The sequence below is a fragment of the Stenella coeruleoalba genome (assembly GCF_951394435.1).
Source record: "Stenella coeruleoalba genome assembly, chromosome: 12".
Taxonomy (NCBI): Eukaryota; Metazoa; Chordata; class Mammalia; order Artiodactyla; family Delphinidae; genus Stenella; species Stenella coeruleoalba.
The window spans coordinates 72364208-72380865 of record NC_137158.1 but is presented as its reverse complement, the minus strand read 5'-3'; the positions used below and the strand labels follow the sequence as shown (position 1 = coordinate 72380865).

Below are 16658 nucleotides of genomic sequence, written 5' to 3'. Positions count from 1 at the left end.
TTCAGACAAGGTCTAGAGTCTTGCTTACTGGCTTAGGCAGTAGATTGGCAGCCTTTGTGTTAGATGTTCATCCCTGTTCAATCTTCCCCTGCAAAATGGGGAGAGTTACCTGGTACAGGTACAGGTCATGTCCCCTCAGGGGCAGGTGTTTTAGCCTGAGTATCCCAGAAAGCAGAGCCTGATACAAGAATTTATGCTACTGTTTTTCTGAAGGGAGGCAAGAATGAGTATAAAGGAACCAAGGTAGGGAAGGAGGGAAAGCTAATTGGAAGGTGTGTTGCTGAACTAGTAGCACTAATTAAGCCTGCTTCCTGTCATTGGACTGTCCTGTGAAAGGACATCTCAGGACTATAGATAGTTGAGGAGAAAGGGGAAGTATTTATCTATTTTTCTTGTCAGCCGTTGGTTAAAGGTTTGCTCTGCTGGGCTGGGACTTCCCTGAAACTCCAGAATGCATCTGTGGATACTAAGCAAGACCACTCACACCTCAGTGTCAATAAGAAAGTCCTAAGTTGATGAGAGGCACGTGGCATGGCCTTCAAGTAAGGCATTGCCAGGTTCTGCCTGAATCAAATCATTCCAAACTCATGCAGAGCTGGTTAATGGTTAATGCAGCAGCAGTTGAGACAAAAGACAAAAAGACACATGAGGCTGAGAGACTGTGGTTGATATGTAAGAAAGCAATGAGGGATATTGTTAGTTAGGGATGTGAGAAATTGGCCAGTGATGGAGATAACAGAGTCTGGAGTTTTCAGATATGAGAAGGTCTATGCTCAAAAGAGTAAATGTTGGAATGGCTTAAGAAGAGAGGCATGTGGTACATTGAGTCAATGTGAACAATGTGAACAATGTGAACACGTGAACATTGAGTCAATGTTCCCATGGTCCCTTAGCCTTACTTTCCCAGCAGTAGGAAAGGTGGGCAGATCTACTAAGATGGGAAGGCACCATAGCTATTTGAGGACCCAAAACATTTAAGTGGCGGAATTCCTCATTGCTGTAGCCTAGATCTTTTCAGACCTTATCTTTTGGTCCAGGTGAGGGCATTTGGGCATCAGTCATGTTCTAGGTATTGGGTTAAGCGCTTTACATAGTTTAACTCATTAAAAATTTATAACTGTAAAGAATTATTATCCCTAATGTACAGAGGAAGAAACTGAGACCCTGAAGTCTAGGTGATTTACTCAGCTAATAAAGGATTGGAATGCAGGTAAGTCTAACTGTAAATAAGGCCTGTCCTCTTTCCAGCTCACAATATCTGTCCTTTAATTTTCAGACTCTCTGGTCTTATCAGGGTTTCTTGCGGTTGACTTTGGTGCTCTTTGAAGGACTAGGGGAGTTCATGTCTTTTTACCCTTGTATGAGAAGTCTTTCCTGAGGGCCCATGAATTCTAAGGCTGAACCCATTCCCATAGCATCGCCCAAAGTGAAATTAAGTGGTGGTACCAGAAAGGAGGCTGTGCCCTGCAATAGTTGCTCAGCTACACTTTCCTTGGTATCTATTTGGACTACATAAATTTTTTTTTTTTTTTTTTTTTTTTTTGCGGTACGCGGGCCTCTCGTTGTTGCGGCCTCTCCCGTTGCGGAGCACAGGCTCCGGACACGCAGGCTCAGTGGCCATGACTCATGGGCCCAGCCTCTCCGTAGCATGTGGGATCTTCCCAGACCGGGGCACGAACCCGTGTCCCCTGCATCAGCAGGCGGACTCTCAACCCCTGCGCCACCAGGGAAGCCCCATAAAAATCTTTTGTCTTATAATTTTGGTGGCATTTAGGTAAAGCCTATACATGAAAGCAAATGGTTTTGTTTTCCTGATGGAACGTTTAGTTTAGCTCTCCAACATGTTGCTTTTAGCTTGCTTATGAGGATGCATCCTCCTTTTCAGAGTACAGACTTGAAAATGAATTTCCGCAGATTTACATAAATTCCTCAGGGATCACTATAATGTGAGCAAAGAAAGAATTGCCCAGCTGTGCACTGATTTAATGGAATTATGAAGCTTTAGGGTATGGGCTCTGCAAAAGATATCTAGGGGAAATAGTCACTCAAGCTGCTGGAGAAATAAACCGTTAAATGAATTTGTCAGTCCGATAGAAGATCACTTTAGAAACCAGCATCAGCCATGGTTTTGAAAAACCCACCTTAGGAAATGCTTGTGAAAATGGTGTACATTTTAGAAATCACCTGTTATTTATGAGAATGGATGTTAATATTTTATTATAGCATTTTGGGGTGGGGGAGAAGAAGCTTTTATTTTAAAATAGTTTTGTTTGAAATGGAGAGAATTAGCAAATGCCCTGTTCCTGCCATCAACTTGAGACCAACAGCATCCTCAGATACACTTACCTTTAAATTTAATAGGGGTCTTCAGTTATCCCTGAAAATGGTTCTGTATTCCTGTGACATACATAATACTGTATATCAATGTTATTACAAAAAAAAGAGAAATCAGTCTAATTAATTAAACTGTTATAATGAGAAAAAAACATTTAATAGGGGTCTTAAACCTCACCTGGGCCAGAGTTTATTAATAGTGGTCTGAATGTCCTTCAAACCTCAATCTCTTGTCAGTGATGTGGAAAGATTTAAGAAGGTACCAGCTTCTGGGGCTCAGGGTTTTTACCATCTATTTAACGTACTTTGAATCTTTCTTTAGATGGTGGTGTCCCAAACAATTACGTGGTTTTGTACTCTGTGGCTGGTTCTATAGGTTGGTTAGAATAACATAATAGCGAGGGGGAAGACCTCATGATTCCCTTGGCCTTGGAACATGTGCATTATGTCCTTTTCAAGATAATACCCCAGCTTTAGCCAGCTGTCTGTAAATAAATATCTTTGATTCAAAGAGGCTTATTCAAGAAAATGAATGGATCAATATTAATTTATATTCTGTTGGAAAAACAACCACTGATAGAGAGTCAATAGGTTCATCTTTGTCTATAAATACATAAATCAGTCAATAAGTATTTAATAGTATATATAACATGCTCTATGGGGGATGCAGAAAAGGAAGAAATATTTGTCCATGGCATCAAGGAGTTTTTAGCACATATACCAAAGAAACAATAACAAGAGCTAACATGTTTTGTGCACTCATTATGTGCCAGGATTTTCTTTTTTTCTCATCTGCCACAGACTTCACAATAACCTTATGACTTAGGCACTCTGATTATCCCATTTTACAGAAGAGAAAATTGAGTCACAGGCTAATTTTTTTAACATCTTTATTGGAATATAATTGCTTTGCAATGGTATGTTAGTTTCTGCTTTACAACAAAATGAATCAGTTATATATATACATATGTTCCCATATCTCTGCCCTCTTGCGTCTCCCTCCCACCCTCCCTATCCCACCCCTCTAGGTGGTCACAAACCACCGAGCTGATCTCCCTGTGCTATGTTGCTGCTTTCCACTAGCTATCTATTTTACGTTTGGTAGTGTATATATGTCCATGCCACTCTCTCACTTTGTCACAGCTTACCCTTCCCCCTCCCGAAGTCCTCAAGTCCATTCTCTAGTAAGTCTGTGTCTTTATTCCTGTCTTACCCCTAGGTTCTTCATGACATGTTTTTTTCCTTCAATTCCATATATATGTGTTAGCATACGGTATTTGTCTCTCTCTTTCTGACTTACTTCACTCTGTATGACAGACTCTAGGTCTATCCACCTCATTACAAATAGCTCAATTGCATTTCTTTTTATGGCTGAGTAATATTCCATTGTATATATGTGCTATATCTTCTTTATCCATTCATCCGATGATGGACATTTAGGTTGTTTCCATCCCGGGCTATTGTAAACAGAGCTGCAATGAACATTTTGGTACATGACTCTTTTTGAATTATGGTTTTCTCAGGGTATATGCCCAGTAGTGGGATTGCTGGGTCATATGGTAGTTCTATTTGTAGTTTTTTAAGGAACCTCCATAATGTTCTCCACAGTGGCTGTATCAATTTACATTCCCACCAACAGTGCAAGAGGGTTCCTTTTCACCACACCCTCTCCAGCATTCATTGTTTCTAGATTTTTTGATGATGGCCATTCTGACTGGTGTGAGATGATATCTCATTGTAGTTTTGATTTGCATTTCTATAATGATTAGTGATGTTGAGCATTCTTTCATGTGTTTGTTGGCAGTCTGTATATCTTCTTTGGAGAAATGTCTATTTAGGTCTTCTGCCCATTTTTGGATTGGGTTGTTTGTTTTTTTGTTATTAAGCTGCATGAGCTGCTTATAAATTTTGGAGATTAATCCTTTGTCAGTTGCTTCATTTGCAAATATTTTCTCTCATGCTGAAGGTTGTCTTTTGGTCTTGTTTATGGTTTCCTTTGCTGTGCAAAAGCATTGAAGTTTCATTAGGTTCCATTTGTTTATTTTTGTTTTTATTTCCATTTCTCTAGGAGGTGGGTCAAAAAGGATCTTGCTGTGATTTATGTTATAGAGTATTCTGCCTACGTTTTCCTCTAAGAGTTTGATAGTGTCTGGCCTTACATTTAGGTCTTTAATCCATTTTGAGTTTATTTTTGTGTATGGTGTTAGGGAGTGATCCAATCTCATACTTTTACATGCACCTGTCCAGTTTTCCCAGCACCACTTATTGAAGAGGCTGTCCTTTCTCCACTGTACATTCCTGCCTCCTTTATCAAAGATAAGGTGACCATATGTGTGTGGGTTTATCTCTGGGCTTTCTATCCTGTTCCATTCATCTATAGTTCTGTTTTTGTGCCAGTACCATACTGTCTTGATTACTGTAGCTTTGTATTATAGTCTCATGTCAGGGAGCCTGATTCCTCCAGCTCCGTTTTTCGTTCTCAGAATTGCTTTGGCTATTCGGGGTCTTTTGTGTTTCCATACAAATTGTGAGTTTTTCTTCTAGTTCTGTGAAAAATGCCAGTGGTAGTTTGATAGGGATTGCATTGAACCTGTAGATTGCTTTGGGTAGTAGAGTCATTTTCACAATGTTGATTCTTCCAATCCAAGAACATGGTATATCTCTCCATCTATTTGTATCAACTTTAATTTCTTTTATCAGTGTCTTATAATTTTCTGCATACAGGTCTTTTGTCTCCTTAGGTAGGTTTATTCCTAGATATTTTATTTTTTATGTTGCAATGGTAAATGGGAGTGTTTTCTTAATATCACTTTCAGATTTTTCATCATTAGTGTATAGGAATGCTAGAAATTTCTGTGCATTAATTTTGTATCCTGATACTTTACCAAATTCATTGATTAGCTCTAGTAGTTTTCTGGTAGCATCATTAGGATTCTCTATGTATAATATCATGTCATCTGCAAACAGTGACAGCTTTACTTCTTCTTTTCCGATTTGGATTCCTTTTATTTCCTTTTCTTCTCTGATTGCTGTGGCTAAAACTTCCAAAACTATGTTGAATAAGAGCAACCTTGTCTTGTTCCTGATCTTAGTGGTAATGCTTTTAGTTTTTCACCATTGAGGACGATGTTGGCTGTGGGTTTGTCATATATGGCCTTTATTATGTTGAGGAAAGTTCCCTCTATGCCTACTTTCTGCAGGGTTTTTATCATAAATTGGTGTTGAATTTTGTCAAAAGCTTTCTCTGCATCTATTGAGATGATCATATGGTTTTTCTCCTTCAATTTGTTAATATGGTGTGCCACGTTGAATGATTTGCGTATATTGAAGAATCCTTGCATTCCTGGAATAAACCCCACTTGATCGTGGTGTATGATCCTTTTAATGTGCTGTTGGATTCTGTTTGCTAGTATTTTGTTGAGGAATTTTGCATCTATGTTCATCAGTGATATTGGCCTGTAGTTTTCCTTCGTTGTGACATCCTTCTCTGGTTTTGGTATCAGGGTGATGGTGGCCTCGTAGAATGTGTTTGGGAGTGTTCCTCCCTCTGCTATATTTTGGAAGAGTTTGAGAAGGATAGGTGTTAGGTCTTCTCTAAATGTTTGATAGAATTCACCTGTGAAGCCATCTGGTCCTGGGCTTTTGTTTGTTGGAAGATTTTTAATCACAGTTTCAATTTCAGTGCTTGTGATGGGTCTGTTCATATTTTCTGTTTCTTCCTGGTTCAGTCTTGGCAGGTTGTGCATTTTTAAGAATTTGTCCATTTCTCCCAGGTTGTCCATTTTATTGGTATAGAGTTGCTTGTAGTAATCTCTCATGATCTTTTGTATTTCTGCAGTGTCAGTTGTGACTTCTCCTTTTTCATTTCTAATTCTATTGATTTGAATCTTCTCCCTTTTTGTCTTGATGAGTCTGGCTAATGGTTTATCAATTTTGTTTATCTTCTCAAAGAACCAGCTTTTAGTTTTATTGATCTTTGCTGTCATTTCCTTCATTTCTTTTTCATTTATTTCTGATCTGATTTTTATGATTTCTTTCCTTCTGCTAACTTTGGGATATTTTTGTTCTTCTCTCTCCAATTGCTTTAGGTGCAAGGTTAGGTTGTTTATTGGAGATGTTTCCTGTTTCTTAAGGTAGGATTGTATTGCTATAAACTTCCCTCTTAGAACTGCTTTTGCTGCATCCCATAGATTTTGGGTCCTCGTGTCTCCATTGTCATTTGTTTCTAGGTGTTTTTTGATTTCGTCTTTGATTTCTTCAGTGATCACTTCGTTATTAAGTAGTGTATTGTTTAGCCTCCATGTGTTTGTATTTTTTACAGATCTTTTCCTGTAATTGATATCTAGTCTCATAGCATTGTGGTCGGAAAAGATACTTGATACAATTTCAATTTTCTTAAATTTACCAAGGCTTGATTTGTGACCCAGGATATGATCTATCCTGGAGAATGTTCCATGAGCACTTGAGAAAAAGGTGTATTCTGTTGTTTTTGTATGGAATGTCCTATGAATATCAATTAAGTCCATCTTGTTTAATGTATCATTTACAGCTTGTGTTTCCTTATTTATTTTCATTTTGGATGATCTGTTCATTGGTGAAAGTGGGGTGTTAAAGTCCCCTACTATGAATGTGTTACTGTCGATTTCCCCTTTTATGGCTGTTAGTATTTGCCTTATGTACTGAGGTGCTCCTATGTTGGGTGAATAAATATTTACAATTGTTATGTCTTCTTCTTGGATCGATCCCTTGATCGTTATGTAGTGTCCTTCTTTGTCTCTTCTAATAGTCTTTATTTTAAAGTCTACTTTGTCTGATATGAGTATTGCTACTCCAGCTTTCTTTTGGTTTCCATTGCATGAAATATGTTTTTACCTCCCCTTACTTTCAGTGTGTATGTGTCTCTAGGTCTGAAGTGGGTCTCTTGTAGACAGCAAATATATGGGTCTTGTTTTTGTATCCATTTGGCCAATCTGTGTCTTTTGGTGGGAGCATTTAGTCCATTTACATTGAAGGTAATTATCAATATGTATGTTTGTATTCCCATTTTCTTAATTGCTTTGGGTTCGTTATTGTAGGTCTTTTCCTTCTCTTGTGTTTCTTGCCTAGAGAAGTTCCTTTAGCAGTTGTTGTAGAGCTGGTTTGGTGGTGCTGAACTCTCTCAGCTTTTGCTTGACTGTAAAGGTTTTAATTTCTCCATCAAATCTGAATGAGATCCTTGCTGGGTAGAGTAATCTTGGTTGCAGGTTTTCCTCCTTCATCACTTTCAATATGTCCTGCCAGTCTCTTCTGGCTTGCAGAGTTTCTGCTGAAAGAGCAGCGGTTAACCTTATGGGGATTCCCTTGTGTGTAATTTGTTGTTTTTCCCTTGCTGCTTTTAATACGTTTTCTTTGTATTTAATTTTTGACAGTTTGATTAATATGTGTCTTGGTGTATTTCTCCTGGATTTATCCTGTATGGGACTCTCTGTGCTTCCTGGACTTGTTTAATTATTTCCTTTCCCATATTAGGGAAGTTTTCAACTATAATCTCTTCAAATATTTTCATAGTACCTTTCTTTTTCTCTTCTTCTTTTGGGACCCCTATAATTCGAATGTTAGTGCATTTAATGTTGTCCCAGAGGTCTCTGAGATTGTCCTCAGTTCTTTTCATTCTTTTTTCTTTATTCTGCTCTGCAGTAGTTATTTCCACTATTTATCTTCCAGGTCACTCATCCGTCCTTCTGCCTCAGTTATTCTGCTATTGATCCCATCTAGAGTATTTTTCATGTCATTTATTGTGTTGTTCATCATTGTTTGTTTCATCTTTAGTTCTTCTAGGTCCTTGTTAAATGTTTCTTGCATTTTGTCTATTCTATTTCCAAGATTTTGGATCATCTTTACTATCATTATTCTGAATTCTTTTTCAGGTAGATTGTCTATTTCCTCTTCATTTGTTAGGTCTGGTGGGTTTTTATCTTGCTCCTTCATGTGCTGTGTGTTTTTCTGTCTTCTCATTTTGCTTATCTTACTGTGTTTGGGGTCTCCTTTTCACAGCCTGCAGGTTCGTAGTTCCCGTTGTTTTTGGTGTCTGTCCCCAGTGGCTAAGGATGTTTCAGTGGGTTGTGTAGGCTTCCTGGTGGAGGGGATTAGTTCCTGTGTTCTGGTGGATGAGGCTGTTTCTTGTCTTTCTGGTGGACAGGTCCATGTCTGGTGGTGTGTTTTGGGGTGTCTGTGGACATTATTATTTTAGGTAGCCTCTCTGCTAATGGGTGGGGTTGTTTTGGTGTCTTGCTTGGTTTTTGGCATAGGATGTTCAGCACTGTAGCTTGCTGGTCGTTGAGTGAAGCTGGGTGCTGGTGTTGAGATGGAGATCTCTGGGAGATTTTCGCCCTTTGATATTATGTGGAGCTGGGAGGTCTCTTGTGGACTAGTGTCCTGAAGTTGGTGAGTCCTGGCTGCAGCACCAAGAGCCTTTTATCCACTCGGCTCAGAATAAAAGGGAGAAAAGGTAGAAAGAAAGAATTAGTAGAAGAAGGAAGGAAGGAAGGAAGGAAAGAAGGAAGGAAGGAAGGAAGAATGAAGGGAGGGAGGGAGGGAGGAAGGAGGAAAGGAAGGAAAAAAAGAAAGAAGATATAGTAAAATAAAATATAGTAAGATAAAATATAATAAAGTTATTAAAATAAAAAAATAATTATTAAGAGAAAGAAAAAACAAAAAGAAAAAAAAACGGACGGATAGAGCCCTAGGACAAATGGTGGAAGCAGAGCTATAGAGACAAAATCTCACATAGAAGCATACACATACACACTCACAAAAAAAGGAAAAGGGGAAAAAATCATAAATCTTGCTCTCAAAGTCCACCTCCTCGATTTGGGATGATTGGTTGTCTATTCAGGTATTCCACAGGTGCAGGGTACATCAAGTTGATTGTGGAGCTTTAATCCGCTGCTTCTGAGGCTGCTGGGAGGGATTTCCCTTTCTCTTATTTGTTCTCACAGCTCCCACGGGCTCAGCTTTGGATTTGGCCCTGCCTCTGCTTGTAGGTCGCCGGAGGGCGTGTGTTCTTCGCTCAGACAGGACGGGGTTAAAGGAGCTGCTGATTCGGGGGCTGTGGCTCACTCAGGCCGGTGGGAGGGAGGGGCACGGAGTGCGGGGCGGGCCTGCGGCGGCAGAGGCCGGCGTGACGTTGCTCGGGCGTGACGTTACGCCGGCGTGACGTTGCGCCGGCGAGACGTTGCACCAGCGTGAGGCGCGCCGTGCGTTCTCCTGGTTGAGTTGTCCCTGGATCCCGGGACCCTGGCAGTGGCGGGCTTCACAGGCTCCCCGGAAGCGGGTTGTCGATAGTGACCTGTGCTCGCACACAGGCTTCTTGGTGGCGGCAGCAGCAGCCTTAGCGTCTCTTGCCCGTTTCTGGGGGTCCGTGCTTTTAGCCGCGGCTCGCGCCCGTCTCTGGAGCTCCTTTAAGCAGCGCCCTCAATCCCCTCTCCTCGCGCACCAGGTACGTGGGGGGTTTCTTGCCTTTTGGGAGGTCTGAGGTCTTCTGCCGGCTTTCAGTAGGTGTTCTGTAGGAGTTGTTCCACGTGTAGATGTATTCGTGGTGTATCTGTGGGGAGGAAGGTGATCTCCGCGTCTTACTCTTATGCCATCTTCCTGGAAGCCCCCAGACAGGCTAAATTATTTGCCCCACAGCTAGTGTGGGGTAGCTAGGGTGTCAATCATGGCACTTTGACTCCAGTCCTTATGCTGTATTTTTCTTAATTTTTCTATTTTTATTATAAAATATGCATGTTGTAAAATTTAGTTTTTAACCGTTTAAAAGTGTACAGTTCAGTGGCATTTAGTGTGTCCACATTTTGTACAGCCATCACCACCATTCGTCTCCAAAACTTATTCATGTTCCTAAACTGAAACTTCATTCCCATTAAATCATAACTCTCCATTCCTCCCTCTCCCAGACTCTGGTCATCACTGTTCTTTTTTCCTGTCTCCATGAGTGTGGCTATTTTAGGTACCTCATTTGGGTGGAATCATACACATTCTTTTGTGTCTAGATTATTTCATTTAGCAAAATATCTTCAAGTTTCATCCATGTGGTAGCATGTGTCAGAATATCCTTCCTTTTTAAGATTGAATAATATTCCATTGTATGTATATGCCACATTTTTAAAATCCATTCAACCATTAATGGATCCTTGTGTTGCTTCCATCTTTTGGCTATTGTGAATAATGCTGCTGTGAACATGAGGGTTCAAATATTTGTTTTGAGTTCCTGCTTTCAATTCTTTGGGGTATATACTAGAAGTGGAATCTGTGGTAATTCTATGTGTAATTTTTTGAACCTCCGTACTGTTTTCCATAGTGGCTACTCTATTTTACATTTCTGCCAGCAGCGCACAAGGGCTCCAATCTATCCAAATTCTTGCCAACGTTTTTTTCCTAATAGCCATCCTCTTGGTATCTTATTATGGCTTTGATTTGCATTTCTCTAATGATTAGTGATGTTGAGGATATTTTCATGTGCTTATTGGCCATTTGTAAATCTTCTTTGGAGAAGTGTCTATTCAAGTCTTTTGCCCATTTTTAAAGAGGGTTGTTCTGTTGTTATTGCGTTGTAAGAGTTCTTTATAGATCCTGGATATTAATCCTTTATCAGATATGTAGTTTGCAAATATTTTTCCTCATTCTGAAGGGTACCTTTCACTGTGTTGGTAATGTCCTTTGATGCACAAACATTTTTAATTTTGGTGAAGTCCAATTCATCTATTTTTCCTTTTGTTGCCTGTGCTCAGACCCTGTGCTCTCAACTACTCCACTGAAGCACATAGCCAAGATTGCAACATGCTAAATTATTTGATACCAACTGTATCTCCTGGTGATGAGGATCTGTGTTGTCAGGGAAAGCGTGAATAAAGCGGTGAGACCTAGTATGTTATAGATGTGGTTAGTGCATGTTTCTTGATGAGTTTGTTTTTGCGTAGAGTTGATTGAAACAAATAAATTTGAGTCAGCTGTGTGGCATCTCCCAGCCCTTTCCCCAGGTATTTCCTGGGCATTCATTAGGAGAGGGGAGGGATGGGGAAGGAGGGTAGGTGCTTGGCTGTGAATGGAGATAGATCTGCCAATCTCTTAGCTGTAGATCCATTGCCAGGAGGTTTTCTGGTAGGAGTTTTATTCAGCCTAATTTAAACAGGTGAAATAAAACCTCTCTGCAGCCTCATTCACTGTCTGCCACTGGAAGCTAACTTTCCCTTGGAGATTAACCAAGAGAGGTAGTAAAAGAGAGAAAAACAGTCCTTTCTCTTGCATTTTCCTCTCTGCCCGAGGCAGTGCTAAACTCTGTCCTCCTGGGTAGTATTGGGGCGGAAGGGAGGGGCAGAGAACTGAGCCCATTATTGCGCTTCTTCATCTGAAGAATGTGTTGTGAGTGTGGCTCATGTTTCAATTAGAGTTCTTTGCTTCTAACTGCATACCCCTACATTTCTCTTTTAGTTTTTGAACTTGAGAGGCATGTGAGATAAAGGTTTTTTTCTCTCAAATTGTTTGTGAATTATTAATTCTATGCCTCAGTGTCAGAGGGTGGGCACAGCTACTGTAACAATAACAATCTGGAAAGGAAATGAGAAACGTCCTTCTTCTCCTTGCATCCAAGTCTATGAATAAGCCTAGGTGCTCACATTGGAGGCACACGATTGCTCTAGGCTCATAACATTCTCTGTGTTTAAAGGAATCATACACAGAGTTTGCAAGCACTATGGTGGTGGCTGGAGAGCTGTCAGGAAGTTTGCAGTAAGAAGAGCCCGTTGGTAAGCCTCCCCGGAAGACTCCACAGCCACAACGTTGTTGTAATCATTTCCTCTTGCAATATTTTGAGTAACGGGTGAGAGAGAGACTGCAGTCGAGGTATCCCTCCTCCCTGTAAAGGCCATGGTGTCCTGCTCATCTCTAGACTCCAGACGATTTCATCTTCCAAGAGCTACTCCAGCTTGACTTCAATCCTTTTATACAAAGGAGGTCTCTGTTACATGTCACAGGCCAAGAGTCATTTTGCAAGATAATTTTAATAATAGTACCTATTATTCATTGTGTTTATACTGTGTGCTAGATGCTTATATATTTTGTTAAATTGTGCGAACAACCCTGAGAGATTTTATTATTCACTTTTTGCTGTTGAGGAAATTGAGGCTGGGAGAGGGAGGTGAATTTTCTCCTGTAAGTCAGTGTGTGGAAGGCAAAGCTCACTATCTGAACAGGTCTCCCCGTCTCCACCAACCAGCCTCCTTCTGCTCTGCCAGGGCGGGGCCTCTTCCTACTCTTCTCCCATGACCTGCGATGCTCTCATTATAGATTCCAGGAAACGAAAAAGGAAAAAAAAGGGATGCTTTATCTGAAATTTGTTAACTGAAATTAGCAACAATTGTCACCTTTCAGAGGAGAGAGCTGCTGTTCCTTCAGCATTTTAGAATGACAACATCAGGCCAGGTTAGAATCCAAACGTGAGTCGATGATCCTGGTCTCATGGTAAATGAATGTAGCACACACTCCGTTTGACGTGTGATCTCATCCGCTAGCACTGTTTACTAAGGAGATGTTAGATGCAGTTTTCACACTGCTTATGGAAACCATTGGTGGAAAGAATTGTTGCACAGGTGGAGATAATATCATTCAGCTGCAATGATGGCAATTTGCAAGAGAGGATTGCTCCTGTTCACACTGAGGCCGTTGGCAGGAGCTTGGCTTCTCATCTCGCGGCAGAAACTACTTCCTGGCTTATTTTTTTCTTTCTGCGGCTCAGTTATTGGCTTATTCTTACTTGTTTTTATTGGCATAATGATTTTTTTTTTGGAGTGTCAGTTTCATGACACAATTATTCTCCTGCCAAATCCAGTCATCAAGCGAATTAAAAGCATTATTTATTGATGTTTAGAGAGAATAGGTTTATTGTGCCTTATTTACTCCTGAATACTCTAATTTGATACCAAAAAACCCTATTAGTGCCACTAGTAAATATAATTTACCCAATGATTTAGAGAATGTTATTTTCTTAAATATAGCACACGTGCTACCGTTCTGACCATTTTCAGATGATGCTTACAAAACAGCAAGAAAAGACTTGATTTTGTGTTGAAACTGTAGCAGAGGCACTTGGCAGCTTCTTTGGCATCAGGTTTTTTTTTTTTTAAACTGCAATCAGGTAAGGTATTCTACTTAGTAGGTGTCATCACAATCTATTATTGGATATGAAAAGGGAAACCGTCTAAGTTTCTTTTTTTTTTTTTTTTTTTTTTTTTTTTGCGGTACGCGGGCCTCTCACTGTTCTGGCCTCTCCCGTTGCGGAGCACAGGCTCCAGACGTGCAGGCTCAGCGGCCATGGCTCACGGGCCCAGCCGCTCCGCGGCATGTGGGATCCTCCCGGACCGGGGCACGAACCCGTGTCCCCTGCATCGGCAGGCGGACTCTCAACCACTGTGCCACCAGGGAAGCCCCCGTCTAAGTTTCTTAGAGGAACAGTAGGCACCAAGAGATGTGGCAGAGAGTATGATCTTATGCTGTAAGGTATTTCTAAGGTTAGTCCTGGGGGGCATGCATCATAATTATTACCATCATCATAACCATAACAACAGCAAATATATAGCATCCCAAGGTGATAGGCACTATTCTGAGAAATTTATACATGTAATTTATTAAAAATTCTCATGGTATCCCTGAGAACTATTATCATCCTCACTTTACAGGTGAGGATACTGAAAGCAAAGAGAGGTTAAGTAATTTGCCCGAGATTACACAGCTAATAAGTGGGAGAACCAGAATACTTACCCAAACCGCCTGGTTCCAGAGTTTGTGCTCTTTAACCACTACCCTATATGGCAGCATTATTGAGGTCATATTATATGTTTTGCATTGTGTTAGTCACTGAGACTAGAGGCATAAAAATTCCTTAAGGGATTTACAGTCTAGTGCACAGAGATACAAATCTATATGCTCCTATCTTTAGAGGTCACTTTTAACATTTCCGATGGCAAGGAAAAGATTTGCTCAACTGCCAATGATTTTTGCAGCCATTAGCAAAGAAGCACTGCTCTCCATGATGGAAGTGGCACAATGATGCCCTTTATTTAGAGTTAAAAGCAAAGCATTAACAACAGCAACTGCACCAATGACCATTTATTGAATGCTTCTATAAAGTAGGCATCATTGCTAGATTCTCAGATATAGACTCATGGAATACTCACGACTAGGTTTAATTTGAAAGGATCATCACTCTCAACCCCACTCCTGCGTTTTTGCTGTTGGGTCAGTTTTGTTGGGCTTAGTCTCAAGCAGCATTCTTGCCTCATGCCTTGGATGCCAGGGAGGGGAAGGATATTCCCTTGTTGGTTTCATGGTTTCTGCTATAAGACATCACTTCCCACATGTAACCCAGAAATCACACCCCAAACTCAAGCTAGTTTGTTTTTATGGATTATGTGTAGGGAAAAAGTTAGCTGATTTCTACACTCCCCTGATCTTGTTATTTTCATTATCACACTTGCCTGCATTTTCTAGTTTCAATTAGGACTGAAAACAATGTACCAAAATGCATGAGCATCTCTTCTCAGAGAGCATTCCTCTCTACGGAGAGGAGGCATCCCTTCATCTCCCTGAGGAGGTCAACACACCCATCAGGCTTCTTGCCATTTATTAGATGAGAAGACTCTTAAAAACTGGCAACCTTTGGAAGCTTACCTTATCTATTTGAGGTAAATATTTAAACTGAACTCTGAAAAAATTTCAAGGTTTGTCTGTTGATGCCCTCTTTTGGTTTTAGCTTCTAGCACTGTGAAGTATCCAATTCGACAACACTGGGCTATAAATATCCATGATTCCAATTTGAACAACTTAAAGATCTCATCATAAGACAGTTGGTTCGGTTAGACCCTATGTGAGAGGAGGGTGAAAAAATCCTAATTCAGAAGATTCCCACATCTATAAAGATCCATCTTTAGCGGTTATAAAATCTCTATTTTAGGATTTGATAGCATTGGCAATAAAGTTTGAAGAAGGTTTCTTTCCCTCCATGTCTGTTTCCCTATACATAAACATGTACCCATACACACACACACACACACACACACACGTAAAGGAAACATGAAGGACAAAATCAAAAGAGAGTAGATAATGTGGGGTATTCATATTTTAATTTATACTTTTGTGTATTGGAATTAAAAAATTAAGTACATATTTTTTTCTGAATTTTATTAATACTTTTTAAAATAAAGCAGTACATAGTTCTAGAGTACTCAAGAAAAAAGCTTACACCTCCTTTGTTGAGAATAAAGAATATTCTCAGGGGTTATTAGCCATTACCTCTTAGAGGCTTAACCTTCTCTTGAACAAATGTCTGCATTCACATAACTGGGTACTAAAATAATTCTCACATTAAAGCAGCCATTAGTTACCTGCCACACTACATGGCAAAATAGTTTTTGAGTGATTTTTATAGTTATACTTTTCTGGTGCTGTGACTTTGACTGCCAAAAGACAGACCTGCCTGTCTAATGCATATTTTTATATTATTTTATGTGTAAGGAAAAACTAAAAATAGATGATTTTTAAAAATTTTTCATTTCATGTGTCATCCTTAGTAAAATTATAACTCCACAATGGATATTACAAAAATATTTTTGATAAGACAGTTTTCTATCATTTGTTTTATTTGTTTCTTTTATGCAAATATCACAAGTGTCTGGAACACTGACAGAATTTGAAAGAAACAAAAAGCCTAAAGCCTTCGGAATTTTTTAATCAGAACCCCGCAAATGGGTTCAGCCAGAGCTGGTGAGTGGCATGATCAGAATTGGAGCCTGGTTCTCCTTCATGCCACAGCCCTTTGCCCCTAATCGTTAAAAACTCTAGATCTAATGATATGCGATGTCTGTTCTTATTAAGTGCCAACTGAATACTTTCTTATATAACTTTCCCCTCTCCTTTAATCATGTTTAAGTGACATGTCCAATTTTGCACAGCTTGGAAGTAGCAGAGCCAGGGCTGAAATTGAGGTCTTAAGATTTCAAATTGAGTAGTGTTTCTAACACATGCACCTAATCTCTCAATCAAGCCAAGTATGATATCAAGTAGGGAGAATTCCAGAGGTGTGGGATCTTTGGTGACCATTCACTTAGAAAACGCTTAGTCTGAAATCTCTTTGAAATAAAGAGAAGTATGTATATAATTCACTCTTTTGCACTTACTAAGTGAGGTATTAATTTCAAATCATAATGAAACTTTATAGTTGTCATACATAGTTTCTAGGTTAAATGGTATCTTGCCTATATTTTGTAGCACTTTAGGAGAGGTTGTTTTGGTTT

At 39.8% G+C, this 16658-nt stretch overlaps 1 long non-coding RNA gene across 4 annotated transcripts in view; it reads left to right on the top strand.

Annotated features, from left to right (window-relative positions):
- The window catches only part of LOC307195309, a 442224-nt gene that overhangs the window by 64247 nt on the left and 361319 nt on the right, over nucleotides 1–16658 (top strand). For 2 of the 4 annotated variants that reach the window (XR_013830789.1, XR_013830790.1), the window contains exon 1: nucleotides 9559–9811. The exons of the other annotated variants lie outside the window; for them this stretch is intronic. This is a non-coding gene — a long non-coding RNA (uncharacterized lncRNA). Of the gene's footprint in view, nucleotides 1–9558; nucleotides 9812–16658 lie in introns of those variants that run through there. 4 annotated transcript variants of the gene reach the window in all.